Here is a 14,571-nt window from a genome sequence, read left to right on the forward strand (position 1 = left end):
GAGGGGGAAGGGATAGAATTCCTGTGATTCAGTCTGGGTTGAGCTTCTGACTACCCTTACTAATCACATTGGGTGCCTCCTGGATTGTCGCCGGAAAAAGCCCATCTCTGCACGGAGCCACGTTTTTTCATTTGTAAATGAGGTCTTTCTTTCTCTGTCATCTGTGGTTTCTGCAGCCCCGGCTGCTGCTTCTGGTCTTTTAAAACTTTAAGAATCTTTTTGTACAAGCACAACTGACTTGATGTATATTTTACATAAGCACGAATTATTCCATAACATATATTACAATGGGGATGCAGAGATCCCCCTGCAGCTCCGTGGGGATGCAGAGATCCCCCTACAGGTCCATGGGGCTGCAGAGATCCACCTGCAGGTCCATGGGGATGCAGAGATCCCCCTGCAGGTCCATGGGATGCAGAGATCCCCCTGCAGCCCCTGGAGGAGCCAGGCTGGAGCTCGGGGATGCCTGAGAGGAGGCTGTGACCCCGTGGGCAGAGGGGCCCCGCTGGAGCAGCCTGGCCTGGCAGGACCGAGCCCGTGGCACAGTGACCCACGCTGCAGCACTTGGAGGGGGCTGTGGCCCAGGGGATGGACTCGGCTCGGAGAAGTTCCTGGAGAAGTCTCGGCTGGGAGAGAGCGCAGGGTGCAGCAGGGAACGACTCCTGTCCCTGAGCAGAGGGAGAAGCCGCGGGGGATGAGCTGAGCATGGCCCCATTCCCTGTCTCCTGCCCTGCCGGGGGAGGAGGTGCAGCTGGGAGCAGGGAGGCGTGGGGAAAGCTGCATTTAAGGCTCTGCACTGACTTCTCCTTATCCTGCTCTGAGTCTTTGGAGTTTTCTGCCAGAAATCTCTCCCCTCCCCCGCTCACCCACAGGGCTTTGGGCAGGTTTCCCTTTTTGGGGGAAATCAAAGCGAAGCACCGATGCACTAATGAGGGGCAGGAGAAGGGAGGCTCCCGGGCTTCCCGCAGAGGCGGAGGCACGGAAGGCGCAGGGCCGGGAAAGCCGTGGCGGGAGGTGCGGAGAAGTTTGTTTGTGTGGGCAGCTCAATCCCGCCTCGGGCCCGGGCCCGTCCCGGGGCTGTTCCTCTTCTCCGGCTTTGCCCTCACGCAGCGCGGGGGGCCCTGAGAGCGCGGGGCGAGTCTGGGCCGTGCGCAGAGCCCGCCCCGAGCTCGCTGCCATTGGCCGCTGGTGCCGTCAGTCGTGGTTGCGGCGCGCTGATTGGTGGGAGCGGGGCGCAGCACGGCCCCGGCGGCGGGCTGAGGGCGGCCGTGGGCGGGCAGTGGCGCCATTGGCGCCGGGAGCGTCTGTGCGGGCCCGGGAGCGGCGGCAGCGGCCGGAGCGCGGTGAGGCGGCGTCGGCGGAGCTCGGAGGCGGCCCCGGCGCAGGTGGGAGCCGCGCTGGGTGCTGCGGGGGCTCGGGGCTGGCTGCGGGCGGAGGGGGCGGCAGGGGGCTGCGGCGGGTCGGTGGTGCCGTGTCCGGCCCGTGCTGGCCCCGGGCTGAGGGCGCGGCGGGAGCGGCTGCCCGCGGTCTCCTTCCCGCCGGGGCCTGGGCAGGAGCCGCTGCCGGAGCAGCGCTGGCTCGGCCCGGCTGCTGTGGGTAGGACCGAGGGGGCTGCCCCGCGGCCGGGAGCGTGCGGGGAAATTCCCGTCGCCGGAGGTTTCTGTGGCCGGAGGAGAGCGAGGAGTCCTGTAAAAGTGACTTTCTTGCCGAGCAGGGGGAGAGGCCGTGGGGCATTTGCCGTGCGCTCTCTGCCATGGTTGTAGTCCGCAGCCTCCTTTTTATCCTCATTTTCCCGGCCGTATCTCCCTCTGCCTTTGCCCACGGGCTGAGGTCCTTGGAAGGTTCAGACTTCCCGATGCGCCTGCTGCCTGTCCTCGTTAATATGCACCCTCCTTTTGTATACCAGCCGATATTCATGGCTCTGTTAAGTCTTTGTTCTTCTCCTCGAAGTTTGAGAATGTAGCGGGACTTTGAGCAGCTGTGTGGGTCAATTTGTGACATTTATTGGAACTGAGGGTTTCTCCCGTAGCTTCCTTATCTACAAGTGCCTGGCTCTCTCGCCAGGCAGATTCACTCCTTGACTCTGTTTTGTTCTTCCCGGGTCCTCTTTGGTTTTGGGATTATTCTCGGTGCCCTCATTCCCTGTCCTTTTGTAGCCGTTTGTGGATCAGGAGGCCTGGCTGCCACCTGCATCCCCTGGCTCAGCTGCTGGATGAGCTGCACTGCCAAGGTGTGGAACATGGTAAAAAGATGAGAGTTGCTGCAGCACAGAAGAGGAGAAGCAGCATTCGTTTAACCCCTGGTGTGCCGGGGAGCCACATAAGCGTGTCCCATTCCCATCCTTTCCATGTTTGGACCAATACATAAACTGCTCTCCTATTTCCTTTGTTATCTTTCTCAGCACTTTTCCCTTGTCATCTCTTTGCCAACAGCAGTTTGAGACATTTAGTTTTGCCCAAACTCCCTTTTTTTCTGCTCACAGATAATCTGATCCCATCCCCTGGTGAAATGTTGTGTTCCTCTTTCAGTGGATTGGTCGGCAGGAAGGTCAGGAGCTGGAGCTGTCTGGTTGGTTCTTATTCCGAGGACAGCTTGTAATCTAATGATGCCATTGAAATGATAAATGGGTTCTCTGCCTCCTGATATAAATTGGTTTGGGTTCCCAGGGGCTGGCCCATGGTGTTGTAGAATTTTTTCTGGTGGCCCTTCATCTTTTCCTCATTTTTGGGTGCTCCCTGCAGCCGGGGCTGCATCAATTGACCGCATTTTTCTAATTACATAATCAAATACTTGAATTCCAACTGGTTTCCCTGAACTTGTTCTAGCAAAAGCCCCAGTGCTCTGATACACCCTGTACAGCACAGACAGTGGCAGCAGATGTTGGAGTGGGCAGGGAGATTATCCCCCCCCCCCTTATTTTAGTGAAGTTTTCACAACATTCTCCATTTGCTGTTTCCCTTTGCAGCCTCAGCCATTTCTGTTTCAGAGTCAGATCCTCACCATGGGCTCTGCCTTCAGCCGTGCAGATTCCATCTGTGCAAGCAGGCAGAGCTTGGGGTGAGGGGCAGAGGGAATCAGCCAATTCCTGCCCCAGGCAAGAAGAGCCAGGTACATTGTCCCCACTCTGGCCCAGCAGTGTTAATTTGCATTTCTAAAGCTCCTCTCCTGGGTGCCTGGAATGCAGCTGCTCTTCCAGAGCAGCTTCAGCAGCCTCACATATGCCCCCCCCCAACCTGCTGTTTTTTTCTTTTTTTTTTCTTTCAAATCTTCTATTTATTTTCTTTTGCTTCAAATCTTCTATTTATGAGTTAAAGGGTCACCTTTAAATCTCTTCTTGCTTCACAAAATGTTCCCTAAAGGTGAACGTCGAAAAACCCAGACCAAAATTTTTCTATCTCTAAGAGCCACACACAAACATACACAAAAAATTTCCAAGTCACTTAAATTTTTTCTACTTCTCCTCTAAGTAAAAACCTATTCTCTCATCCCTGACCCAAACCTAATCAGCAATATAGAAGTAGGAGTAATTTAAAAATACTCTAATGCTCTAAACTTAGCACTGAAACTGCAGGAAAAAGAAAAACTCCAACAATATGTTTAATGTTAGAGTCAAGGCATTCCTTGGTTCTGGCCAGGATGTGCAACAGAAATCATTCCATCCCCACATAGCCCGGGTGTGCAGAGAAAATTGTTCCATGACACGTAAAGTATCAGTAAAATATATTGGAGTATATAAAAAATAAAATACTATCAGAGTAAAAGCTCCGTGGCTTTTACTAAATTTTTCCCAAAGTTGATACAGTCAGAACCAGTCTAAATCCACTGGTTTAATGTTCCAAAGTTTCAAGTTGTGCAGTTTTTAGTATTTGGTTTCCTATTGGCCCCGGATTTCTTTGCTTCTGCTGTTAATGAGGTGGGAAGTGCTGGATTTCCTTCTCAGCCTTTTGCAGACCACGTGTCTGCAGCCCTGGCAGTGTCTGGGGTAGGTGTTGGTTGCTGTTTGCTGCTGGGGTTGATGTTTTGCTGCTGTGCGTTATCTTTGTGGGTATCTTTTGGGCCATTCCCAGTGTGTTGAGGTGTTAAACTCATCTCAATTGAGTGGTGCAACATCCCTTAACAAAACCTTTAACATTTCTTTCCCCAGGGCCAAGGCAAAGCAAGCCTGAGTAGAGAAATGAAAGGTTAACAATGTTAAAGTCTATGAGCTGGTGTATTTTCCATCAATGCCATGGCAGGCAGGGCAGTGTGTGAGTGTAAGTGAGAGCCAGAGTGGAATTGTCCCGTGCTCTTGCCCAGCAGCTGTGGCAGGGCAGGCCCAGAGAGCGCTGAAGCTGCAGCAGTGGCAGCAAGGGCTGTCCCCGGTGGCTGGAGCTGCCAAAGGAGGGTGGCCAGGCCGAGGATTTCAGCAGAGGATGTGTGGGCAGGCCCAGGGCCTTGCCCCGCTGTGGAGCCCTGGCTGCTGCTGCGCTGCCTTCAGTGCAGGCTCAGTGGGGGCCTCCCATCCTCCTGCTGCAGGTGGGAAGTGCAAATCTCCGGGGCTGCAGAGACCTGGAGCCGAGGCTGAGGGGTCCCCCGTGCTCAGCTGTGCTGGCGGCTGTTTCTGGCCTCGGGGCCACTTGGCACGGGCCACGCCACTTGGCCACCAGTGGTGCTGCTCTGCACTCCTTAGGCAGGAGCCGATGTCCTGCTGGGATGTTGGCAACAGCAAAGTGCCAAGGCAGGCTCTGTGCCAGCCCAGCTTCCTGGGGGAGAGATTGCACCAGAGACAGGATTCTGGCCACAGACTGCTTTAATTGTGCATCCCTTATCTCCACCCTGCACTAGGTGGAGAATTCCCAGGGTAAGGAATTCCCGAGATCAATTCCAAGAGGAAATGATTGAATATCTGCCCTGGGTCTGGCTCTTCTTCTTGCCCAAGCCAATGGCAAAAGCCGTACCCATGGCATCTTGGTTTCTATCCCCAGCTTCCAAAGGTGTTTCTTTCCATCCCCTTTCATTCTTTGTACCCAGCCTGAGCTCTGGGGGTGCCAGGGGTTCTGGAGGTCCCATTGTATTCCTAAAGCTGCCATAACCCCCTGGAGGATCTTTCCTGTAAAATGAGTTCTGCTGTCTGTGTCTGTTGCTTCCACAATACCTTTTATTGGAGTAATGTCTTTTAGAAATACCTTAATAAGTGATCCAGTGTCTGCTGAGCAATCAGAATTGCTTTTGCCCCCCTGTTAGGTGAGATGGTGTCACCAGAAGATATTGAAGCCTTCCTGCTCAGGGCATTTCAGTGCCCGGCTCTTACAAGCACACACAGCTGTGCCGGTTGAGCTGACCATGGGGGGTAACCTGGGCTTTGTCTGATTCCCTTTCCTCAATAACAGCGTGTCTTGGAACTCTTTTCCCTTCTGCTGCCCTTGAAGAGCCATCCACAAAGACATTTTCTGCCTCAGGCCAGGCAATGTCTCCTGAATCTCCCCCAGGCTGGGTCTGGAGCTCTGTCACTTGAATGCAGTGCTGGGTTTCTTCCCAGCCCCTCTGGGGGCTGTTCAAACAGGAGGCTGGGTTAAACCCTTCCCCTGTCCTCAGTTCTGAATCCTCCTGTGCCACTGAACAAGTTTCACACTGTAATAACCGAGCACTGCTCATCCATTGCGAGGCTCTTTTGGTTATCAAAGCTTGAACTTGATGGCAGACTGGAACAGTTGGAGATCCTGTTGTCATCAGGTTTTGGGCCTCGGTTCCCGTTGAAGCTGTGGCTGCACAATTCTGCAGACAATGAGGCCACTCTGGCCACTGGGTGAAACATTTTGGCCCAAGAATTCCTTTGGCATGGCCCTGTTGAACATTCACCTACAATTCCAATTTCTTTTCTGAGTCCGGAAGAGCCACAGCTGAGGCATCAATAGTTTTGGTTTTTCATTTTCTCAAGTTTTATTCACTTTCTCCTGTCCATACCACAGCATGGAGGCTGTCTGGGGTTACAAAGTCCTACAATGTTCTGGCTGGAACAGAGAATCCTCAATACAGTCTGTGTAATTCCCTAATAATTCTCAGAATTGTCTCTGCTCCTTTTTGGTCCTGGATAACGTTACTTCTGAGATTGCCCACACCTTCTCTTGGTCATTCAACTACGTAATTTCAGTCAAAATATGTCCCAAATATTTAACGTTTTTCTCCACCATCCATTTGCACGTTTCCCCTAATACTCAAAAGTTGTTTTTTATCTAGAAAATTCAGCCATTTCATAGAGGCTTTTTCTACCACTTGTTCTTGTGCTCCTCATTGGAGCCATCTGATTCCCTGAGTGGCAGGGTAGGAGTGCTGTAGGGAGACATCCCTGGCTCCAAGAGCCCTGCCTTTAGCAGGGACTCCATACCAGGCTGTGAGCCCTTCCTTCCCTCCCCTGGAACAAGGTGTTGCTTTTAGCCCCCACTTGTCCTGGTTGCTTCCAAGTAATTTGGAGAGGCTCCACATCAAATTTTCCCTCTGGGGCTGCCCACACCTCTGGGTTCCCTTCAGCATAGGCCTTGCCAGACATTTGACACAAAGGTACAGCAGCAATAGCCTCTGTATCACCTTTTACAATATTACAATGCCACCATCAACTTCCTTCCAGTTAATAACAATCACAGTAGGAAGAAAAGAAATTGGTTTATTTCGAACCTATGCTCCACAGCTCCTAATAGTGATTGAACAAATGACACCAGCTCAGCTTTCCAATTTATTCCCTTAATAATGAAAACATTCCTTTACAATGTTCCCCCTCTTAGGTGTAAGATTCAGAGTGGATGGAGAGGCCCCTGTGTCCATCAGGAGAGGCCTCCTCTGGATGCAGACCCAGCCTGGATGTTCTCCAGGGCTGCAGTGTGGTGGGTCCCCGGTGGGATGGGAGCTCAGAGAGCCCTGACAATCCATGTCCATGCAGGGGTGGACTCGCTCCTCCTGAGGGTGCTGCTGTCTGTGCTTGCAGTGTCCTTGTGGGCTGCAGCTGGAGCCCTGACTCCTTCCCAGGGGCTGTTTGGGTGGGCTCTGCCCTGGCCAGGAGGGCAATGCCTCTGCCAGGTGCTTGTGGCCGAGGCCGTCCCCTGGGTGCTGGGGCCCCCTTGGGCCCTGGGGTTGGTCCCTCAGGGGCTGTGGGAACTCTGCCATGGCCTTTGCCTTCAGCTTGGCCTTTTGCTCATCCCTCCTTGCCTTCAGCTGCTGTGCCTTTGTGCCCAAGTGCTGCAGGGCCTTCTTCTGCCACTCCTGCAGCCGCGGTCACTGCCTGTGGGTGCTCATCCTCTGAGAGCTGCTGAGCTTTCTGCAAAATCTTTCCTTTCTGCAGGGACCCAAACCAAATCCTTCACAGAAAATCCTGATCCTTCATGTACCATCATGTCATGTTTTGATGCTGGCACAATGCCTGTGTCCCCATGGAAATCCAGCTTCCCAAATAAGTGCTGTGAGATGCAATAAGGAACAGAGCAGAGCAGGCCTAAGCTTAGAGATAAAGGAGAAAGAACTTTATTAAGCTACTACTATAATAAAAGATACACACTACATCCAGAATTAAAACCTTCCAAAACATTCCTCCTCCCTGCACCCAAACTCCAACAAATCACAGTGGGACACAACTTGGACCCTCAATCAGGTCATCACCTTTCAGATAATCAATACTCAGTCTATCAGGGGAGAGAGGAGTCTCTCTTGCACCACAGACCCCCAGGAAACACAATTGCCACCTCTCGTGTTTCCATGTCACACATGGCACTGCCCAGAGAAAATGTGCCAGTGTGACACTCTCCTTGCCATGTCACAGTGCCCTCACCGCCGTGCATGGACAGACTGCTCATAGGGCTCCTTTAAGGATGCTTTGCCAAGGAACAAAAGAAACAACAGTTCAGTTTTCATTTTGGGACCACAGTGCCCCCCCCATTTTCCTCCTCCCCTGGGGCTGAGGGTGCAAACGGAGATCTTCTTCCTGAAGACAGAGGGCATCACCACACCCTCCTCAGCTTTCCTCTGTTCACTCCATTCCTGTGCTGGAATTTGCTGAAGCAGGTCTCTTGGCTCACCATTGCATCCCCCTAAAGATGCAGTCTCTGTTGCAGGAGAAATTGGCTCAGTCAATGGCTAACAAGAAGTCCAGCCAAAAGCCACTCCATCATCTCCCCCCCAACCTGCTTTCCCTAACATCTCAGGTCCCAGAGTGTCTCTTTTCTCTTTCAAGTGGAGGAGGAGTAATATTTCACAAAGCTTTCATTTCCCAGGAAAGGGTTAAAAGTCTTGGACTGCCCTGGCTGCTGAAATCTCAGCCCAGACCCCAACTCCCAGGGCTGGGCACCTTCCCCCCGCTTCTCCTTCTCCTCTGCCAGTGAATTTCCAGGTGCCTTCAGGCTCTGTCTGTTTCCCTCCGGTGGTGTGGGGGCGTGGGGAACAAAGACATCTCAGGTTTCCTCCCCCTGGCCTATCCCTCCCAGGCCGCAGGGCTTCCATTCCCCTACCCAGCCCGTGGTGGGCGGGGGAGAGTCTGCACTCTCCAAAGAGACAGTTCTGCTGGGAGTTCTTGCTGTGAACTCTGTGTTCTCAGAGGCGTGCCCATGCCTTCAGTGGCCACTCCCGGTGCCAATATCCAAACCTGACCACTGATTGCTTTGAGACCGGCTGCCTGAGAAAATTCACTTCTATGTCCAACCATGAAAATCTGCGTTTCCAGAGGTTCCTTTGTTTTGCTCCTTGTGCTCAGGGTCCCCTGCCCAGCCCGGATGGCAGAGCCGGTGCCTGTCCTGCCGCAGTGTCCAAAGGCGGCCCCCCCGGCGGGCAGGGCCGGCAGCTCCCCGGGGCCGGGCAGCGGCCGGGGCGTCCCGCAGCCTCCTGGGGGCCGGGGGCCACTGCCGGCCCTGCCCGGGGCTGGTGGGGTCAGGCAGCGCCCGGCGCTGAGCCCCGGCTGCCCCACAGCCCCGGCCCGGCCCCGCAGCTCCCCACAGGCCCCCAGCCCTGCTCCCGGTCCCGCACCTCTGCGCCCGCTGCTGCCGCTGCCCACCACAGAGAAACCCCTGACATCCTGACCTCCTGCTTTTCCTCTCCTGGAAACTGGGAATTCAAAGTATCAGCTGGCAAATTGTCAGGATAAGACCCTGCTGAAAAACATCCCAATCCTGAGTATTTTTCTGTTCCTCCTCTTTGCCATCATCCTTTTCCTTACCACATAGATTCCTCCTGCTGCTTCTTGCCTGAACCATATTGCTGCACACTCCCCTTCACCTGATCCCTTCCCAGGGCACCAACACCATCCATCCCCTGTTGTCCAAATCCCTTCTCCCCTTCCCTTATTGCCCTCCCTGGGTGTCCATGTCCTTAATTACCTCTGGGGGAATGTGCAAAATACCTCACCATTCTCCCAAGGGACCCTTCAGAGACATTTTGGGATCATCCTCCCTTTGGCCAGGACCCCTCCCTGGCTTTCCCTTTTCTCCCCTCCATGGGTGCCCTGCCATGTTCACTCCCCGAAGATCCCAGGGCACTCACTGATGAGATTTTCAGTGCTCTCTCCCTGCTGACTCTTCACAGACCCCCCTGATGTGTCACTCGTCTGTCTCCTGGTCACTCCCGGGTCCCCAATCAATCCCCGGTGCCGTCGCCAGCCAAGGGAGCCGATCACCCAAAGTGGGTGAGGCACCTTCAGCTGCACTCCCTGCCCCAGGGTGTGCGGGAAAATTGACATCACCAGAGGATTCTGTCCACAAAGCAGACAGAGGAGTCCTGTGAAACTAATTTCATTTCTAAAAATGGGAGAGGCCATGGGACATTCCCCATGGGATCTCTCATGCTGTTGGAGGACACAGCCTCCTTTTCATCCTAATTCTCCTGGCCACATCTCCCTCTGCTTTCCCCATTGGCTGAAGTATTTGAGAGCTACAGACTTCCCAATCCACCTACTACATACTCCCTTAATATGCTCCCTGCTTTTATATAGCAAATGATATTCATGGCTCTGTTAAGTCTTTGTTGTTCTTCTGGAAGTTCATGAATAGAGCAGGGCCTTGGCTGTGCAGCAGTCTGTGTCATCAATTAATAACATTTTCTGAAACCAAGGCTTCTCCTGTCACTTACTTACATGAAAGTTGCTTGACCCTATCTCCGAGCAGATTCAGAGCATCTGTTTGTAAAGACACTTTGCTCTTGTTCCTTTCATGGGGGTCCCCCGTTTGTGGGACATCCCCCCTGGAGCAGGGTGTCCCCTCTTTGCTGCAGGCGCAGCCCTCAGGCAGAGCTCAGCCAATCAGAGCCCGCGGCGCTGATGACTCACCAGTTGCCAGGCAGACTCGCAGCTCCCCGCGTTCCCCACCTGGACCCCACCTGCGTCCCCCCCTCGGCCCCATCGCCCCCGCGAGGGGAATTGGGGAGGTGGGAGTGGGGCAGCGCCAAGGCCGGGCCCCCCCGCGCTGTCCTGGCGGGAGCGGCTGCAGTGGGGACCGAGTGCGGGCGGGAGCGGCCGAGAGCCCAGCGCTGCCCCAGCCCGACCTGCCCCAGCTCCATCCCTGCCCCTCGGCTGGGATGCTGTGGGTCTGGGGGGAAGAGGGAGCCGGCAGTGGGTGCTGGGCCTGGGGGCAGGAGGAGAAGGGAAGGAGAAGCAGGCTTGAGGAACAGAATGGTCAAACGATGCAGGTGGCAGGAGAGGGTGGGATTGTGCAGGAGAAGGAGGAATAGCAGGAGGAAGAGGAGTGTGAGGAAGAGGAGAGACACAGGCGGAGGAAGAGGAGCAGAAAGAGGAAGCAGCAGAAGGTTCCACCCCTCCGTGTATAAGCTGTCTCCCCCCAGCCCCAGGAGCATTTCTCCCCCCACATGCAGCAGGTGACTGTGGAGGGGGATCCATGATTTTCACGGGGTGAATCTTGGTGTTTCTGAGCTTGCTTGGGCTAAATGTTGGTGCTTTGGTTTTATGTGGCAGCTGAATCTTTATGTTTTGCAGGAGGTTTTTGCTGACTTGTGATGTTTGGGGAGTTTTTGATCTGTGTCTTGAAGTTTGTGGGATTTTTGGGCTACATTTTGGTGTTTTGGAGGTTCTTACAGACACAAGATTCCCAATGACTTCCTGAGATGAACTTGGGCAAGGAGGAACCTCCAGTCCAAGGTGCTCTCCTCTTGTTTTTTTCCCCAAACCAGGATTTTTCATTCCCTGGGCGTGTCTGGATGGAGGAGGAGGAAAAGCCCCGGAGATGCTGCAGGAGGAGGAGCTGCAAACCCAGCCCAGGGAGCTGCGGGGAGGAAAGAGCCCCCCTGAGCCAGGAAGGCGGGCGGAGATCCAGCCGGAGCTCGGAGCTGGTGGAGAAGTCTCATGGCAGGGAGAAGCCCCACAAGTGCTTGGAATGTGGGAAGGGTTTCAGTCGGAGCTCCAACCTGATCCGGCACCAGAGGATCCACACTGGGGAGAGGCCCTACGAGTGTGGGGAGTGTGGGAAGAGGTTTCGGACCAGCTCCGATCTCCTCGTACATGAGCGGATTCACACAGAGGAGAGGCCCTTCCGCTGCCCCGACTGCGGGAAGGGCTTCAACCGCAACTCCAGCCTCACCGTGCACCGGCGCATCCACACGGGGGAGAGGCCCTACGAGTGTGGGAAGTGTGGGAAGGGTTTCAGAGACAAGTCTCACCTGATGGAGCACCAGGTGATCCACACTGGGGAAAGGCCCTATGAGTGCTTGGAATGTGGGAAGAGCTTTGGTTGGAGCTCTACTCTGAGAACACACCAGTGCATCCACACCGGGGAGAGGCCCTATGAGTGTCCCCAATGTGGGAAGAGGTTTCAGACCAGCTCTGATCTCCTCAAACATGAGCGGATTCACACAGAGGAGAGGCCCATCCGCTGCCCTGACTGCGGGAAGGGCTTCAACCGCAACTCCCACCTCACCATGCACCGGCGCATCCACACTGGAGAGAGGCCCTACGAATGTGGGGAGTGTGGAAAGAGCTTCTCGCAGAACTCTCACTTGACCCAGCACCAACGGAGGCACCACTAAGGGAAGCCCTGTGAGTGCCTGGACTGAGGGAAGAGCTTGGAGTGAGTGAAGAGAGTGAGAGAAGAGCTTGCAGTGAGGGAAGAGAGTGAGGGAAGAGCTTGGTGCGCTGCTCCAGCTCCATCCCCCATGGGAGGATCCGGGCTGGATGATCCCCAGTGACCCCCGTTGGGCAGAGCCCTGCTGATCCGTGGTCCTGGTGATCCCTTTTGGGTGTGGGGAAGGTGTTGGCTTCTTCTCCTTGTGCTGCTGTGATTTGGGTGGGTTCCCATGGATGGGGGATGGGAGGTGAGTGGGGGGTCCTGGCGCACTGCGGGGGGCTCATAGCTCGGGGGGTCCCAGCACTTTGGGGGAGTCAAGGAAGGGGGGAAGCAGTGAATGGAGGGGGTCCCAGTAAATTGGGGGTGGCGCTGATGATAACAGGGGGTCCTGGGAGACAACGGGGGGTAAAGGACCAAACCCTAAGGGACTCCCCTGGTACTGGTTAACCCCCTGTGCCCCCCCAGCCCTTGGGGTCCCCCACAGTCCCTGCACTGTTCCTGGGGGTTCCGTGGCACTGGGGGGGTCAAAGCGGAGGGGATGGAACCTCCATCATGGATGGGGGCACAAAGGGGGTCCGGGCCCAGTGCTCGGCGGGGTTGGTGCACGAGGGGGGCCCGGTCCCTGTCCCGGTGCAAGGGGGTGGCGCTGCCTGGGGGGTCCCGGTGCTTGTGGGGTTCCCAGGGTTCGAGGGGGGTCCGGTCCCTATCCCGGTGCTTGGTGGGGGGGGCAGTGCCCGGGGGGCTCCCACTGTTCAGTAATTGGGGGTCTCAGAATCCAGGACATCCCTCTGTCTGCCCTGGATGGCTCCAGACCCTGGCAGGGGCCTCGGAGACCTTGGCATGGTGTCAAGAACACCGGTGGCTTTGGTTTTAGCCCCTGGAGAAAATTGCCAACTTTGTATGAGGAATTACAAGGCACAAGGGTTTGAGTAGCGTGGTAGGTGAATTAACACAGGGTGGAAAAGTAGAATTTTAACACTTTAAAATACGGGGTTCAATGGGACAAGGTGGAGGGATCTGGGTGTGTCCTGACCTTCTTCTCCTTCTTTTTGCCCTCCATGTCTTGCTGTGATGGTGACACTTTTCTGTTGGTTGAAGGTAGAGACACACTGTCCAACATAAATGATAGATATTGGCATGTTATTGTAAACACAGTACAGTAGTTTTTAGTGTAGAAGGCAAACAGCGCCCTGAGGGCAGGGAGACTGCCACAGACCGACATGCTAGACAGAGCTCAGCAGAGCGGACAAAGCTGTTAGAGAAAAGGGAAAATAAACGGCCCTGAGAAGCAAAGCTCCGCATCTCGACTCCTTCTCTGCCCACGCGGGCTGGGAGAAAAGGACTTTTCACAATCTCGGGGTCATCTCGACCACCAGAAAACCGAGAGGGGGTCTCCACTCGTCCCAGTGCCCGGTGAGGGGGGGTCAGTGCTCGAGGGGTGTTTGGGGGCACTGAAGGGGGTGTGGGTGTGGTTTTTGGGGGGGTCCCGGTGCCCCCCGGGGCAGGGTCAGTGCTCAGCAGTGGGGGCTGCCTGGGGACCCCCCCGGCCCCCAAATCACAGCCGGGTCTCCTGCAAGGCACTGAGGGGAGGCTCGTTTACCCCCCCGCCCCCACCAGCGTTGCCACACGCCTTCCCAAAGTGTCCCCAAGTGCTCCCAAAGTGCCCTCAGAATGTCCCCGAGTCTCTGCCGAGGTGATACCGGCCTGATGACGGCCCAGTGGTGATGTTGCTCTGTGCACAGCAGCCTCGGGATGTCCTCCATTGCTCTTTGGCACCGCTCGGCCACTGCACAGCCACTGTGGCCAGGAGAGGGACAGAAGAAGAGGCTGTTGAAGTCCCTAAGTGTCCCCAGCAGGTGACACTTGGCCAGGCAGGCACTGGCCTCCCACAGCTGCTCAGCCTCGGCCGCTGTGGCCACCAAGGCCGCACGGAAATCGGGACACCTCCGTTGTCCCCTCCAGGGCAGCCTCAATGTCCCTGAGCCTGCGCTGCAGCTCCTGGGGGAACGCGGTGGCTTCGTCACACGTGGCCACCAAGTCCCCCAGCAGCCCCAGGTACAGCTCCAGCCGCTGTCCCCTCCCGGTGGCCGCATCCCTGCAGGCGTCGCGGAGCTCGGTGGCCGCCTTGGCCAGCCGGGCCCATCTGTCCATGAGCCTGTCCAGCACACGCCTGGCGCTGGCCAGGGCTCTCACACAGGTCCAGGTGGTCCCTGGGGTGTCCCCGAGGTTGGCCAGGGTCCAGCCCAGGGAGGGGACACGGATGTGGCGCAGGGCGTCCTGGAGGTGAAAGATCAAGGTCCCCACAGCCACCCGCAGGAACTCTGGGGACACGGCCAGCAGCACGTCCCTGTGCGGCCTGGATACGGTGGCCATCAGTTCTCTCAGGGTGGCCACCAGCTCGCCCAGTGTGGCCACCACAGCCACCATCGCCTCCAGCAGCTGGTGGGGGGACAGCTGGGGAGGGGACAGGAGAGGTGTCAGGGGCCTGGTGGCACTTGTGGCTTCCTACAGTGGTCCCTGTGCCCTCCTGTGGTCCCGTTTGTCCCGT

The 14,571-nt window shown here is 55.9% G+C and overlaps 1 pseudogene; it reads left to right on the top strand.

Annotated features, from left to right (window-relative positions):
- LOC116807532 (uncharacterized) overlaps nt 1-14,571 on the top strand; it is a 1,256,502-nt pseudogene that overhangs the window by 744,280 nt on the left and 497,651 nt on the right.

This window comes from Taeniopygia guttata, chromosome 37 (genome assembly GCF_048771995.1).
Source record: "Taeniopygia guttata chromosome 37, bTaeGut7.mat, whole genome shotgun sequence".
Taxonomy (NCBI): Eukaryota; Metazoa; Chordata; class Aves; order Passeriformes; family Estrildidae; genus Taeniopygia; species Taeniopygia guttata.